Source organism: Cetorhinus maximus, chromosome 3 (assembly GCF_964194155.1).
Source record: "Cetorhinus maximus chromosome 3, sCetMax3.hap1.1, whole genome shotgun sequence".
NCBI lineage: Eukaryota > Metazoa > Chordata > Chondrichthyes > Lamniformes > Cetorhinidae > Cetorhinus > Cetorhinus maximus.
In genome coordinates this window covers 71,000,016-71,014,718 of record NC_135881.1, presented here as the reverse complement: position 1 = coordinate 71,014,718, position 14,703 = coordinate 71,000,016, and the positions used below count along the sequence as shown (strand labels likewise).

The following is a 14,703-nucleotide window of genomic DNA, read 5'->3' as shown; positions in this document are numbered from 1 at the left end:
ATCTGATTCCAGCTTTTTCCTCTCAAACTGCAGGGTAAATTCTATCATATTATGGTCACTTCCTCCTACGGGTTCCTTCACCTTAAGCTCCCTTATCAAATCTGCCTCATTACACATCACTAAATCTAGAATTGCCTGTTCCCTAGTGGGCTCCACCACAAGCTGCTCCAAAAAGCCATCTCGTAGACATTCCACAAATTCCTTTTCTTGGGATCCACTACCAACCTGATTTTCCCAGTCTCCCTGCATATTGAAATCCCCCATGATCACTGTAACCTTGCCTTTCTCACACACCTTTTCTATCTCCTGGTGTATCTTGTGCCCCACATCCTGACTACTGTTCGGAGGCCTGTACATAACTCCCATTATGGTTTTTTTACCTTTGCGGTTCCTCAACTCTACCCACACAGATTCTACATCATCTGACCCTACATCATTTTTTGCTATCGATTTAATTTCATCTCTTACTAACAAAGCAACCCCACCCCCTCTGCCAACCTGCCTATCTTTTCGATAGGATGTATATCCTTGGATATTTAGCTCCCAGTCCTGATCCCCTTGCAGCCATGTCTCCGTAATGCCCACCACATCATACCTGCCAATTTCAATCTGCGCCACAAGCTCATTTACCTTATTTCGTATACTGCGTGCATTCAGATACAACACCTTCAGTCCTGTATTTCCCGTCCCTTTCTCATTGTCAACCCTTTCTCATTGTCATGCCCAATCTTGAGTTGCTAGATCTGTTCAAAATCTATCCCATTTACCATGGTGGTAGTTCCACACAACACGATGGAGGGTATCCTCAATGTGAAGGTCCACAACAACTGTGCGGTGGTCACTCCTACCGATACTGTCATGGACAGATGGATTTGTGGCAGGCAGGTTGGTGAGGATGAGCTCAAGTATGTTTTTCCCTCTTGTTGGTTCCGTCACCACCTGTTTCAGACCCAGTCTAGCAGCAATATCCTTTAGGACTTGGCCAGCTCAGTCAGTAGTGGTGCTACTGAGTCACTCTTGGTGATGGATATTGAAGTTCCCCAGACAGTTCATTCTGTGCTCTTGCCACCCTCAGTGCTTCTTCCAAATGGTGTTCAACATGGAGCGGCACTGGTTCCTCAACTGAGGGAGGGCGGTACGTGGTAATCAGCAGGAGGTTTCCTTGTCCATGTTTGACCTGATGCCATGAGACTTCATGGGGTCTGGAGTGGATGTTGAGGACTCACAGGGCAACTCTCTCCCAACTGTATACCACTGTGCCACCACCTCTGCATCCAGGGGTGGTGATGCTGGTGTCTGCGACATTATCTGAATGGTATGATTCCGTGAGGGTGACTGCGTCAGGCTGTTGCATGAGTAGTTTGTGAGATAGCTCTCCCAATTTTGGCACTAGCCCCCGGATGTTAGTAAGGAGGACTTTGCAGGGTCAGCGGGCTGAGTTTGCCATTGTTGTTTCCGGTGCCTATCACAGAATCAGAGTGAAGAGGCCCTTCGGCCAATTGACTCTGCACCGACACGTGAGAAACACCTGACCTACCTAGCTAATTCCATTTACCAGCACTTGGCCCATAGCCTTGAATGTTATGACATGCCAAGTGCTCATCCAGGTACTTTTTAAAGGAAGTAAGGCAGGCCTCCAGTGTCCTAGGCAGGTTGATGCCGGGTGGTCCGTCTTGTTTCATTCCTTTTTTGAGACTTTGTAGCAGTTTGATACAAATGAGTGGTTTGCTTGGCCATTTCAGAGGGCATTTAAAGAGTCAAACACATTGCTGTGGGTCTGGAGTCACATGTAGGCCAGGCCAGACCAGATAAGGATGGCAGATTTCCTTCCCTAAAGGACATTAGTGAACCTGATGGGTTTTTACAACAATTGACAGTGGTTATTAGACTTTTAATTTAATTAGATTTTTTATTGAATTCAAATTCCACCATCTGCCGTGGAATTCAAAACCAGGTGCCCAGAGCATTACCCTGGGTCTCTGGATTATTTGTCCAGCAACAATACCACTACACCATCACCTCCCCTTGTCTACCCTAAAGCAGATCAATAACTCTTACTAATTAACTAGTGCTGAAATTATGTCATCTGAACAAATTAAATACCCCAAAACTGTTAAATACTGATTGCTTTAGGAAAATTGTAAAGTCGCTATAAATCATAGTTTGGTTAAATTGTGCAAGCTCAAATACTTCTAATTACTTGAAATACATCAATAGCTGTCTGAATATTGGTTCAATTTCCATTAGTTGGAACTTGCTACCTCTGGGATGGCTGAAAATTTCCATTTACTTTGATTGAACCAAAACTACATTACATTAGCGTCTGCAATGCACTCCTAACTGAAGTCGTACAGAGGTCTGCAACGGTCTTACTCAGTTTGCAAAATGGCCTTTATAAAAGTGAGTCACTGGGTATCAAGTGCAAGCTTAACAGGATTTCTTATTTCATGGTTATTTTTTCAGCACACTTCATGACCGTCTGACTTAGAGGAGATAGCATTCTCAGCCCATAGTCATAAAGTTGAAGGTTGAAGTCCCATTCCAGTGACTTGAGCACTTAATCTGGACATATTTCAGTGCAGTTCTGAGGGCATTTTGCACTGGAGGAGATGTTGTCCTTCGTATGATAAGTTAAACCAATGCCGAATCTGCCTCACAGATATAGAATAGAATGGTTACAGCACAGGAGGTCATTCAGCCTGTTGTGTCTGTACCAGCCCTCTGCAAGAGCAACTGCTGGATGTCAAAGATCCATGGCACTATTCAAGATCTAGTAGGGGAGTTATCCCAATGTGAAAGCAAAATACTGCAAATGCTAGAAATCTGAAATTTAAACAGAAAGTGCTGGAAATACTCAGCAGGTCTGGCAGCATCTGTGGAAAGAAAAACAGTGTTAACATTTCAAGTTGAATATGATTCTTCTTCAGGACTGCAGGGAAGTTATCCTCATGTCCTGACCAATACTTGCCCTCACCCAACATCACTAGAAGATTATCTCATTTCCTGGGAGTGGTGGCGTAGTAGGAATGTTACTGGACTGGTAATCTCGAGGATAGGAATAATGCTCCAGAGACAAGAGTTTAAATCCCATGACAGCAGCTAGGGAAATTTAAATTCAATTAACTAATTAAATAAACCTGGAATAAAAAGCTAGTCTCAGTAATGGTGACCATGAAATGACCAGATTGTTGTAAAAATCCATCTGGTTCACTCATATCTTTTTGGGAAGGAAACTGCCATCCTTACCTAGACTGGCCTACATGTGACCTCAGACCCACAGCGATGTGGTTGGCTCTTAACTGCTCTCTGAAATGGTATGACAAGCTACTTGGTTGTATTAAACTGCTATGGAAAAGTCAAATAAGAAAAATACAGGATGGACAACTGGGCATTGACGTAGATACCAGGTACAACAAAGGCACACCTTGTCCATTCAACCCTACAAAGTCCTCCTCAAGAACATTGAGGGACTTGTGCCAAAATTTGGCGAGCTTCCTTCATGCTAGTCAAAGAACAGTCTAACATAGTCATACTCAATGACTGATTCTATGTCCCAAATTCCTTCATCACCATCCCTGGGTTTGTCCTATTCCACCGGCAGACTGACCAGAGGTGGCACAGCAGTTAACTGAGTCAGAGGCAGTGAATTCTGCAGCAAGTAACTCACCTCCTGACTCCCCAAAGCTTGTCCACCATCTAAAAGTCACAAGTCAGGAGTGTGATGAAATACTCTCCATTTGTCTGGATGAGTGCAGCTCAAACAACACTCAAGAAGCTCGACACCATCCAAGACAAAGCAGCGCTCTTGATCGGCACCACATCCACCACCTTAAACATTCCTTCCGTCTACCACCAGCGCACAGTGTGTACCATCCTTTTTATTTTATTCATTCTGGGGATGTGGGCATCACTGGCTAGGCCAACATTTATTGCCGATCCCTAATTGCCCTTGTTCAGCAGGCATTTAAGAGTCAACCACATTGCTGTGGGTCTGAAGTCACATGTAGGCCAATCCAGGTAAGGATAGCAGTTTCCTTCCCAAAAAGGTATGAGTGAACCAGGTGGATTTTTTTACAACAAATGACAATGGTTTCATGGTCATCTTTAGACTTTTAATTCCAGATCTTTATTGAATTCAAATTCTACCATCTGCCATGGTGGGATTCGACCTGGGTCCCCAGAGCATTACCCTAGATCTCTGGATTACTAGTTTGGCAATAATACCACTACGCCATCGCCTCCCCTGAAGATGCACTGCAGCAACTCACCAAGCCTTCTTCGACTGCACCTTCCAATCCCATGACCTCTGTACCAAGAAGGGAAGGGCAGCAAATGCATGAGAACACCACCACCCTCCAAGCTACATACCATCCTGACTTGGAACTATATCACCATACTTTCACTATCACCGGGTCAAAAACCTGGCACTCCCTTCCGAACAGTTCTGTGGGTATCAAAGAGGCTGCTCACCACCACCTTCTCAAGGGGAATAGAGAATGGGTAGCAAATGCTGGCCTTGCCAGCAATGCTCACATCCCATAAAATAATTTTAAAAACACAGAGAGGGGCCCTGAAAGTCTACAAAGATTGTCTTCAGACCTCATGAAGTCTCAATGGCATGTGGTCAAACAAGGCAACAAAACCACCTGCTGATTACTACCTACTGCCCTCCCTCAACTGATGAAACAGAACTCTTCCACATTGAACATTACTTGGAAGATGCACCGAGGGGCTCAGAATGCACTTTGGGTAGGCAACTTCAATGTCCAGAATTCCAGCTGCCTCCAAGACAGAAAGCAGAGAATGGGAGTAAAGGGTAGTTATTCTGAGTAGCAGAAGGTGGGAAGTGGTGTTCCACAAGAAACAGTGCTGGAGCTACTGTTATTCAGAATTTACATTGACAATTTGAACTTTGAAATCAAAAACACTATTTTTAAATTTGTGGATGACACCAAATTGGTGGAGATGTTCAATACTGAGGAAGATTGCAAAAAATTACAGGACAACATCAATAAACTTGCAGAATGGGCAAATAATTAGCAATGAAGCTCAACACTGATAAATGTGTAGTAGACGATTTTGGTAAGAAGAATAGGGAGTTGACTTGATACTTGGAAGGTACACGTCTGCTGAGGTAGAGGAACGAAAGTGATCACCGAGTAAAAATACACCAATCACTAAAAGTTGTGCCACAAGTTTGTAAGGCCATAAAAAAAGCAAACCAAGCACTAGGTTTTATTTCTGGAGGGATAGAATTGAAAAGTAGGGAAGCTATATTAAATCTGCATTGAACCTCGTTTAGACCACATTTACAGCACTGCGTGCTATTCTGGTCACCACATTATAAAAAGGTTACAGAGGCAATGGAGAGGGTGCAGAGAAGATTTACAAGGATGGTACCAGAAATGCAAGGGTATGCATATCAGGAAAGGATGAACAGGCTGGGTCTCTGTTCTCTTGAAAAACAGAGGCTGAAGGGTGACCTAACAGAGGTCTTTAAAATTATGAAGAGCTTTGAAAGACTGAACAGAGAGAGAATGTTTCCTCTTGTCAGGAAGAGCATAACCAGGGGTCATCAATATAAGAGTCACCAAGAAATCCAATAGGGAATTCAAAAGAAACCTCTTCTTCCAAAGAGCAGTGAGAATGTGGAACTCATTACCACAGGAAGTAGTGAAGTGAATAGTACAGGTGCAATTAAGGAAAAGTTAGACAAATATAAAGGGAAGCAAGTGCAAGGGAACACCACCAGCTGTATGTTCCCCTCCTCATTACACACTATCCTGACTTGGGCTTATTGCCATACCTTCACTGTTGCTGGGTCAAAATCTTGGAACACCTTCCATAACAGCACTGTGGATGTATCTATATCATGAGGATTGCAGTAATTCAAGATGGTGGCCACCACATCACCTTTTTAAGGGCAATTAGGGATTGGCAATAAATGTTGGCCTTGCCAGCAATGAACAAATCTTTAAAAAATCTAGATATTACCTCCTTACTATTATGGGGCCTTGCCATGCATAAATTGGCTATTGTGTTTCCCAATAGTACAAAAGTAGTTCTACTTCAAAAATACTTTGTGATGTCCTGAGGTCATGAAAGGCACAATATAAATGCAAATTTTTCTTTCTTACACAGTTACTGATACATTTTGAAAAATGTGAGATCTGGGTAATGGTTAAAGTTTCCCCCAACAATGTTCTGTGCAATTGTGATCACATCAGGTGTCCTCCTTATCCTTCCAGACAATTGTGAGCTTTCATGTATGTTGCACTACTGTAGCATTGCTCTATGATTCCACTCCTCTCTCCCAATGGCCAGGATCTTTGGGTCAGCGAGCGGAAGTGGAGGGGGAGGGGGGAGGGCCGCTCGCCATCGCAGGATGTTGGGCGGAACTCCCAACGTCACCCTGCGTCATTTCAATTTTCAGGTCAGCGGGGGCACAGCCGAATCAGCCTGTTAACGGCCTATTGAGGCCGTTTGAAAACTAATTGAAATAATTAATGGACTTGCCCGTCCAACTTTAAGGTTGGTGGGCAGGCCGGGAGTCCTGGCGGGCTTCAGGCAAAGCATGAAACCTCATCCACGGGCGGGATGAGGTTGCATGAGGGATTTTAAAAATTTAATAAAGGTTTGATTAAAAGTGATAGACATGTCCCAACTCATGTGACACTGCCACATGAAGGGACATGTCAGAGAAATTTTATTTTTGCCTCTTCACCATTTTTAAATTTGGTGCCGATCTCCTTGAGGCAGTGCTTAGCCTCAGGGAGATGAGTGCACTCTTTTGCGCGCATGCGTGAAAGAGCGCACTCCCGGCTGAGGGATTCCCCCTCGCGCGCACAGCGCTTCCTGGTGGACATCACGCTGGGCGGGCCTTAATTGGCCTGCCCATGTAAAATGGCAGCACGCCCCCGATCTGGGGTGCCGATCGGAGGCTCGCCCGCACACACCTGTTCCTGAACATCCCGCCCAAAGGGGGGAAAATTCTTCCCAATGTATCCTGCACATTGCTGTTCCTTTCTTGATTCCTTTCCATTTGTCATCTACATGCAACCACTAGGCGGCATTATCCCCATTGTCAGATTCCGAGATAAGCTGACAACATTCAGCCCTACACCTTTGCTATCATCCTTGACTTGCTGTGCTTCCCGACTATCTTTCTGACAACAAACTGTGGATGAATTGGAGCTTTCTTCAGCAAGCAACAACAATCGTGTTCAACGTTCAGAAATTGTGCACCTGAGCCCTGATTCCAACTCCATCCTCAGCTACTTATTCAGGCTGAACTTTGGTGTTCTGTTCAGCTTTAAGCCAAGACTTAGCCCTGATGTCTAATCCACCACCAATGCGCCAAAATCACTTTGGAATATCATCTGCCTGTCATCCCCACCTTACTGCCAGGGCCTTTTCCCACACCTCTATCAGCTCTAGGTTCAACTTCTCTAATACTTTCTTTGACAACCTCCTCAACTCTAACTTCCACAGTCCCCACATCAAAGAACTCAAACCTATAGATCCGGTGCTTTACTAAGTTCTACTCATCTATCATTCCTCTTTTCATCTACCTTCATTGGCTCCCCATCAAACAGCAAATTAATTTCAAAACTCAGAATTCTTTCTAAATTCCTCCAAAGCTTTGCCCTACTCTGCCTAAGAACTTCTTCCAGCCCTATAGACCAAGTTACCCCCTTCACTTCTGACCCTAACATGTGGGCATTCTCACTCACTTCTGTTCTATTATCGGTGTCAGAGTTTTCAGTGATTTAGCCTCCCCACTGCACAATTCCCTTTTTAATACCCACCTACCACTTCCAATAGCCTGAACAAAAGCTACCTCTTTGTCTTCACTTTCAGTCACTCTCCTAATCCTTCGCCTGAACGTGAAGAAGCAACTTGATCTGCCTTGTGGGTTTAGCTATGCACAGCTTATGAAATTGAAGGGGGATTCACAGGTGTACCATGTTGGCATATTTCCAGCTTAGTTTAGCTTAAATGGGCACTGGCACAGAGAACCATTTCAACAGCAGGTTGCTTAACGAAAGAAAATGCAGAGAAATAAATATCTTAAAAAACAAAGTAATTCTATATTAGTGATCTGACTACAGGAAACTAGTGCTGCAGCTCATTTTACAGATCTTCTATATGTAAATTTTAAAAGCAGCAAAATTCCATGCTTCGGCATCAACTGTTTACAGAAATAGAAAATAATCATGGATCACAAAATCTGGGGAATTGACCTCTTCATTAATTATCTTGCCACTTCAAAATAAAAAAGGAACCTTGGTATTTATTTTCATACCAAAATGTCCAACAAGTCCCACTTTTCCTTTTATAGACATATACAAAGAACAAAGAAAAGTACAGCACAGGAACAGGCCCTTCGGCCCTCCAAGCCTGCGCCGATCATATTGCCCGTCAACTAAAACATTTTACACTTCCGGGGTCCGTATCCCTCTATTCCCATCCTATTCATGTATTTGTCAAGCTGCCTCTTAAACACCACTATCGTACCTGCTTCCACCACCTGCTCTGGCAGCGAATTCCAGACACTCACTACCCCCTGCGTAAAAAACTTGCCCCGCACATCTCCTCTATAGTTTTCTCCTTTCACCTTAAAAACCTTTACGTTAAAGAATAGCAGGACGATGTATACAGCAGGCACTATTGTTTTTCAAATTGAAGTAATTGAAAAAGTGAACAGTAGGAAATTACACATTTACACTATTTATAAGATGGCACAACCATCTGAAGTAAGCAGAAAATAAAAGTCACAATGAATGTTCTATGTTATAATACATTATATACCCTTGATTGGTTATCTTCTCACCAGCCAAAGAAGTTTGCTGACCTGATCATTTCTCTTCAAAGGTTTCAGCTAGTCTGTAGTTTGAAGACGACGGACTGAGAAAATGTTCCAAAAATTGAATGGGCCAATACAGGTTTTTTATAAATGGTTAATTGCTTAACTTATGTAACATAATAAACTAGACCATTTTCTTCTCCATGTTACAAATACAAAGTTTATAAGATTATGTTTCGGGATATAACATGTTAAGGTAAAATGGAGGAATGAAGGGTGTCATGTGACCTGTTCTGAATTCTAACTGACAACAAGCTCAGATGGCTTGCGTGTTAAGGGTTAATGGGCAGGGGGCCAGGTTGCCTTACTGGGAAGAAGGTACAAGATATTCACACTTGTAGTTAATGGCCAGAGGATCTGTGCTGACTTTGGGTAGACTGTTAATCACCAAGTATCTAAGATTTTAGGAATGTCAGGTTTTAAGAACACATATTAATGAATTTGTTTGGCTGCTATAGTTTAAATAAAATTTTAGCATTGCATTGTTGTGCCACCTATGGGAGTGGTTGATAATGCTGAAACCAAAAAAATGTTTTTAAAAAACCCCAAACATCATGTGTTTTAATTTGAAAAACATTAGTATATGCATGCCTTATGTACATCATCATGCTATTCTAGCTTTGTCTACAGGGAGGAATCTCTGGGGTAAACCGTGAAAGTCAGTTTGGAGATCAGAAGTTATCTAGCTGGAAAAGGAAAAGAAAGCAAGTCATCGAGAGCTAAGAATGCCTTTGGACTGGTTCTTGGAGAATGAAGTGTCCACTTAAGGAACAGAGTAAAATATAGCCATGGAGGATGATTTTCAGTCATTTTAAAAATTAAATGGGGGATCTTTTCTGTAGTTTAGTGTACAAATTGCCTGCCAAACAACATTTAGGCAATGTTGCGTTGATGCCCAACGCAAACTGGAGGAACAGCACCTCATCTTCCGGCTAGGCACTTTACAGCCTTCCGGGCTGAATATTGAATTCAACAACTTTAGATCTTAAACTCCCTCCCCCATCCCCACCCCCATTTCCGTTTCTTCCCCCTCCCTTTTGTTTTTTCCAATAATTTATATAGATTTTTCTTTTCCCACCTATTTTCTTTTTTAAATCTATAACTATAATACCCTGTCAGTCTTTCCACCCCACCCCCACTAGAGCTGTACTTTGAGTGTCCTGCTATCCATTCTTAATTAGCACATTCTCTTAGATAATATCACCACCTTTAACACCTCCCTGTTCCTTTGTCTGTAACATCTTTTGATCACCTGTATCACTGCTTGCTTGTCCCTACAACCACACACCCCCAACTTCTCCCCCCACCCCCCACCGCGCCCCCCCACCCCCCCCCCCACCCCCGACCTTAAACCAGCTTATATTTCACCCCTCTCCTAACTTCACTCAGTTCTGCTGAAGGGTCATGAGGACTCGAAACTTCAACTCTTTTCTTCTCCGCCGATGCTGCCAGACCTGCTGAGTTTTTCCAGGTAATTTTGTTTTTGTTTTTAACATTTAGGCAATGTTGCTTTTAGTTTATTTGTTACAGTCAAAGTCTTAAAACTTGAAATCTTATTGAGTGATCCTTCCAATCAGTCAGTGGAAATTCAAGTATCTTATTTTTAAAGTTATTAATCTCTATGGGGATCATAACACCAAGTAAAGCTTCTTTTTAACCCCATATGTCGGGTGATGGAGATTAAGTCGTCAATATCATAACACAGGTGAGACAAAAAATGCCAGGCCAAACTATTTTTATAATTAGAGAAAATAATCCCGAAATCACTCAACATGAGTAGAGATGAAAACAGCCTTCAGGTCATTTGATCACACATTTCAGAACACCAGCCCTTCTATTTTACCACCACAGGATCACAAAAAAAAAAAATTGTAAGAAGGTGTGGCTCATTTCATTAAACTAAACAATAACAAAGGACACCATCTTTAAAACCAGAGTGCCTATAATATGGAACATCATCCCAGTTTTCCACAAAGGTGTACCAAAGCAAAAAAAGTTTTAAAAAGGGAAACCACAAGTTTAAGGTCAAGAAGGCATGTCTTAAAGAAAAGGATGCGGAGAGGAAGAAGGGGTTGAGAAGATAATTCTAAACCTTGGAGCCGAGGTTGCTGAAGGCACAGTGGTCATTAAGGACATAAGAAACAGGAGCAAGAATAGGTCATTCAGTCCTTCAGGCCCACCTCACCATTCAATGAGATTGTGGCTGATCATCTACTTCAAAACCATTTTCCTGCACTATCCCCATATTCCTTTGATGTTTTTAATATGTCGAAATCCATTGATCTCAGTCTTGAACATACTCAACAGCTGAGCTTCCAAAGACCTCAAAGCGGAGAATTCCAATGATTTACCACCCTCGAGTGAAGAAATTCCTCCTCATCTTAGCCCTAAATGGCCTGCCCCTTATTCTGAGACTGTGCCCCTTGTTCTAGAACCTACTGCCACCAAATCCCCCCCACCAGCCAGGGGAAACATCCTTCCTGCATCTACTCTGTTGAGACCTGTAAGAATTTTCTTTGTTTGAATGAGATCACCGTTCATTCTTCTAAACTCCAGAGAATAAAAGCCTAGTTTATTTAATCTTATCTCATAAGACAATCTCTCTATCCCAGAAATTAGTTTAGTGAAGCTTTGTTGCACTCACTCTATGGCAAGTATATCTTTCCTTAGGTAAGGAGGCCAAAACTGCACACAATACACAAGGTGTGGTCTCACTAAGGCTCTATATGATTGCAGTAAGATATCTTTACTCCTATACTCAAATCTCTTATAATAAAGACCAACATACCATTTGCCTTCTTAATTGCTTGCTGCACCTTCATGACTCATGAACCAGGACACCCAAGTCCCTTTGATGTTCAACATTTCCCAGCCTACGGCCATTTAAGAAACATGCTGCATTTCTGTTTCCCCTACCAAAATGGATAACCTTACATTGCTCCACATTGTATTCCATCTGCCAAATTTTTACTCAATCCATCTCTCCAAATCCCCTTGAAACGTTTTTGGTCCTCCTCACAACTCACCCTTCCACCTAGTTTTGTGTCATCTGCAAACTTGGAAATATTACATTTAATTTCTGCATCCAAATCATAGATATAGATTATGAATAGCTGGGGTCCAAGCACTGATCCTTGCGGTACCCCACTAGTCACAGCCTGTCAACCTGAAAATGACCCAAAAAACTGTTTTCTGTCTGTTAACTAATTCTCAATCCATGCCAGTATATTCCCCCCAACCCCACATGCTCTAATTTTGTTTACTAACCTTGTATGGGACCTTACCAAAAGCTTTCTGAAAATCTAGATATACCACATCCACCGGTTCCCCCTTATCTATTCTGCTAATTACATCCTCAAAAAACTCTGACAGGTTTGTTGAAACATGATTTCCGTTTCACTCTGCCCAATCCTACCACAAGTGGGATGAAAGTGAGATGGGGACATAACAGTCCAGGGCGAGAGGCAAGGTAAGTTTGAGCATCTACGCAAGTAATTTGGGAAGTAGTGGCATAGTGGTAATGTCACTGGGATGGCAATCCAGAGGCCCAGATTAATACTCTGGGGACATGGGCTCAAATCCCACCACAACATCTGGTGGAATTTGACTCAATTAATAAATCCTGAATTAAAAAGCCAGTCCCAGTAATGATGACCATGAAACCATTGTCAATTATCATAAGAGCCCATCTGGTTTCTTTATGAGGAAAAAACTCTGCTGCCCTTACCATGTGACTCCAGACCATAGCAACGTGGTTGACTCTTAACTGCCTTCTGCATTGCCCTAGCAAGCCACTCAGTTCAAGGGCAATTAAGGATGGGCAACAAATGCTGGACGAGCCAGCAACGCCCACATTTCGTAAATGAATAAAATAAAATCCACATCCCAAGAAGGAATGAAGAAAAAAAACATTACTTAGGACTGAACACAGAATATAAGACTATAAAAATTAAAAGCCAGAGGCAAAACGAAGTACAAGCAACCCTATATTATAATGATTATCTTGCTCCACTCAACATACATTAGATATGGAAGTTTATTCAACACTGTGCAATCTTAAACTTTTACTTATCATATTTCAATAATGTACATGTAAAGATTTGACTATTTATTAAAGAAACCAAGCAGCTTTAAGAAAAAGAGACCGTTAACAAGCATGAAATTAAACATTTGTTTTGATGCTTTTTGAAAGGAATGTCCTTGTGTTTACAGAAAACAAAATGTAATTAAAATACCATCACAGCTGTTAATACCTTAGTTTTACAAATCCTACTTTATGTACACCGTATTATTTCAGTTTCAAGAACACAGCTGTATTTAAATCTATAATGCGGATTTCATTTTTAAAAAATGAATCAGATAAGGTAGATCAATCTATTACACATGCCTAACATACCAGATGCTCAAAAAGTCCAACTAAATAACCAGTAAGTCATGCCCAGTACAACATGTAGAAATACCAAATATCCATTTTTATGTGAACAATGATTTAGCATGCCTACTTGACCGTGCTTGTTGGCAGAAATGAACACAAACTTAAACCATATGCACTTTTAGACTAAACTACACTCACTGCAGTTTAGTCCAATGCACACATTGGGAGGAATTTTACAGCCCTATCACAGCAGGGGCAGGGCCATAAAATGCAGCGAGCCGTTCAAAAATCCATTGGTTTCAGCGGGACCATAAAATCCCGCCTGCGTAAAATTCCATCCATTATATTATTGGTCATATGATTTCCACACTCGGTAGCAGAAAGTGATTGAAACTCTCCATGGAAAGGCTAGAAGCAAGAGAGGTTACACTTAGTTGTGGTAAATATTAGAACTAAGAAAGATTGATTTACAATTTTATTTGTGTACCTAGCGAGGAAATTAAATATTTCCAATGCTAAGCTTTTTACAGGAGCACTTTTATTAAATGGCAATTTTGAATTTAAATGTATTTTCTGGCACATTTCAGCTTCAAATTAATCTGATTAAAACAGGAAAAAAATCAGAAAATTAAGCTAACAACTCAAAGTAGTACTATATGTTCAAAGGAAATCATTCTGGGCAAAGGTGTGGGTGGAGAAAATAATGGAGAGAAATTTTTAAGCAAAAAGCTCTGTGAAAGAGTGGAAAGGAATAGCTTTAATATCTCCTACATTAGAGGAAATGTCTCAACTGGATTAGGCCTTTGGGTATCCAGCCAAATGACAACCACCTTATTTGTTTTTGGACCAATTCATATTTCTGATGGGTAATCAGTGTCGGCATGGCTACACATTCAATCTTACACTGGCCCTGCAAGGTTGGCCCATCAATCACCACAGCTCAAATTCTTTTCAGGTACCACGCCCTAAGAAGGCATTGTCGACCATGGACCTCCATGTTAATCTTTCTCTGGAGGTGGATCATCATCTTTGGTGGTTCATTCATCCAATTTGTGGGGTTCTTTAGAAAGATGGTTCTTTGTTAACCTCGATCTCTTTTATCATCGATCTTTCCCATCAGCAACAGACTTTCTAAATCATGATTTCTTATTACATGCCCAAGAAATTCCAACTGTCTCTTCCTGATCTTGGTCAGCAAAGTCCTTTTGGTGTCAAGGTTTTACTAGCACCGCTTCATTGGTAGTGTAACTAGTCCAAGATATCTCCATTATTCACCTCAAAAACCACAACTTTGCAGCCTCAATTCTTCTCTGCATTGCTTCACTGATCACCCAACACTCGCTTCCATATGTCAAAATTGGTGTGATGTGGCATTCCAGGATTCTCAGCTTTATTTTCATGGTTAATTTTGAGTTGATCATAATCTTTTTCATTTTTTAAAATGTGTCTTTGGCCATTCCAA

At 41.7% G+C, this 14,703-nt stretch overlaps 1 protein-coding gene across 7 annotated transcripts in view; it reads right to left on the bottom strand.

Annotated features, from left to right (window-relative positions):
* Positions 1–14,703, bottom strand: part of tbc1d5 (TBC1 domain family, member 5) — a 551,970-nt gene that overhangs the window by 389,428 nt on the left and 147,839 nt on the right. The gene's annotated exons all lie outside the window — the stretch shown is intronic.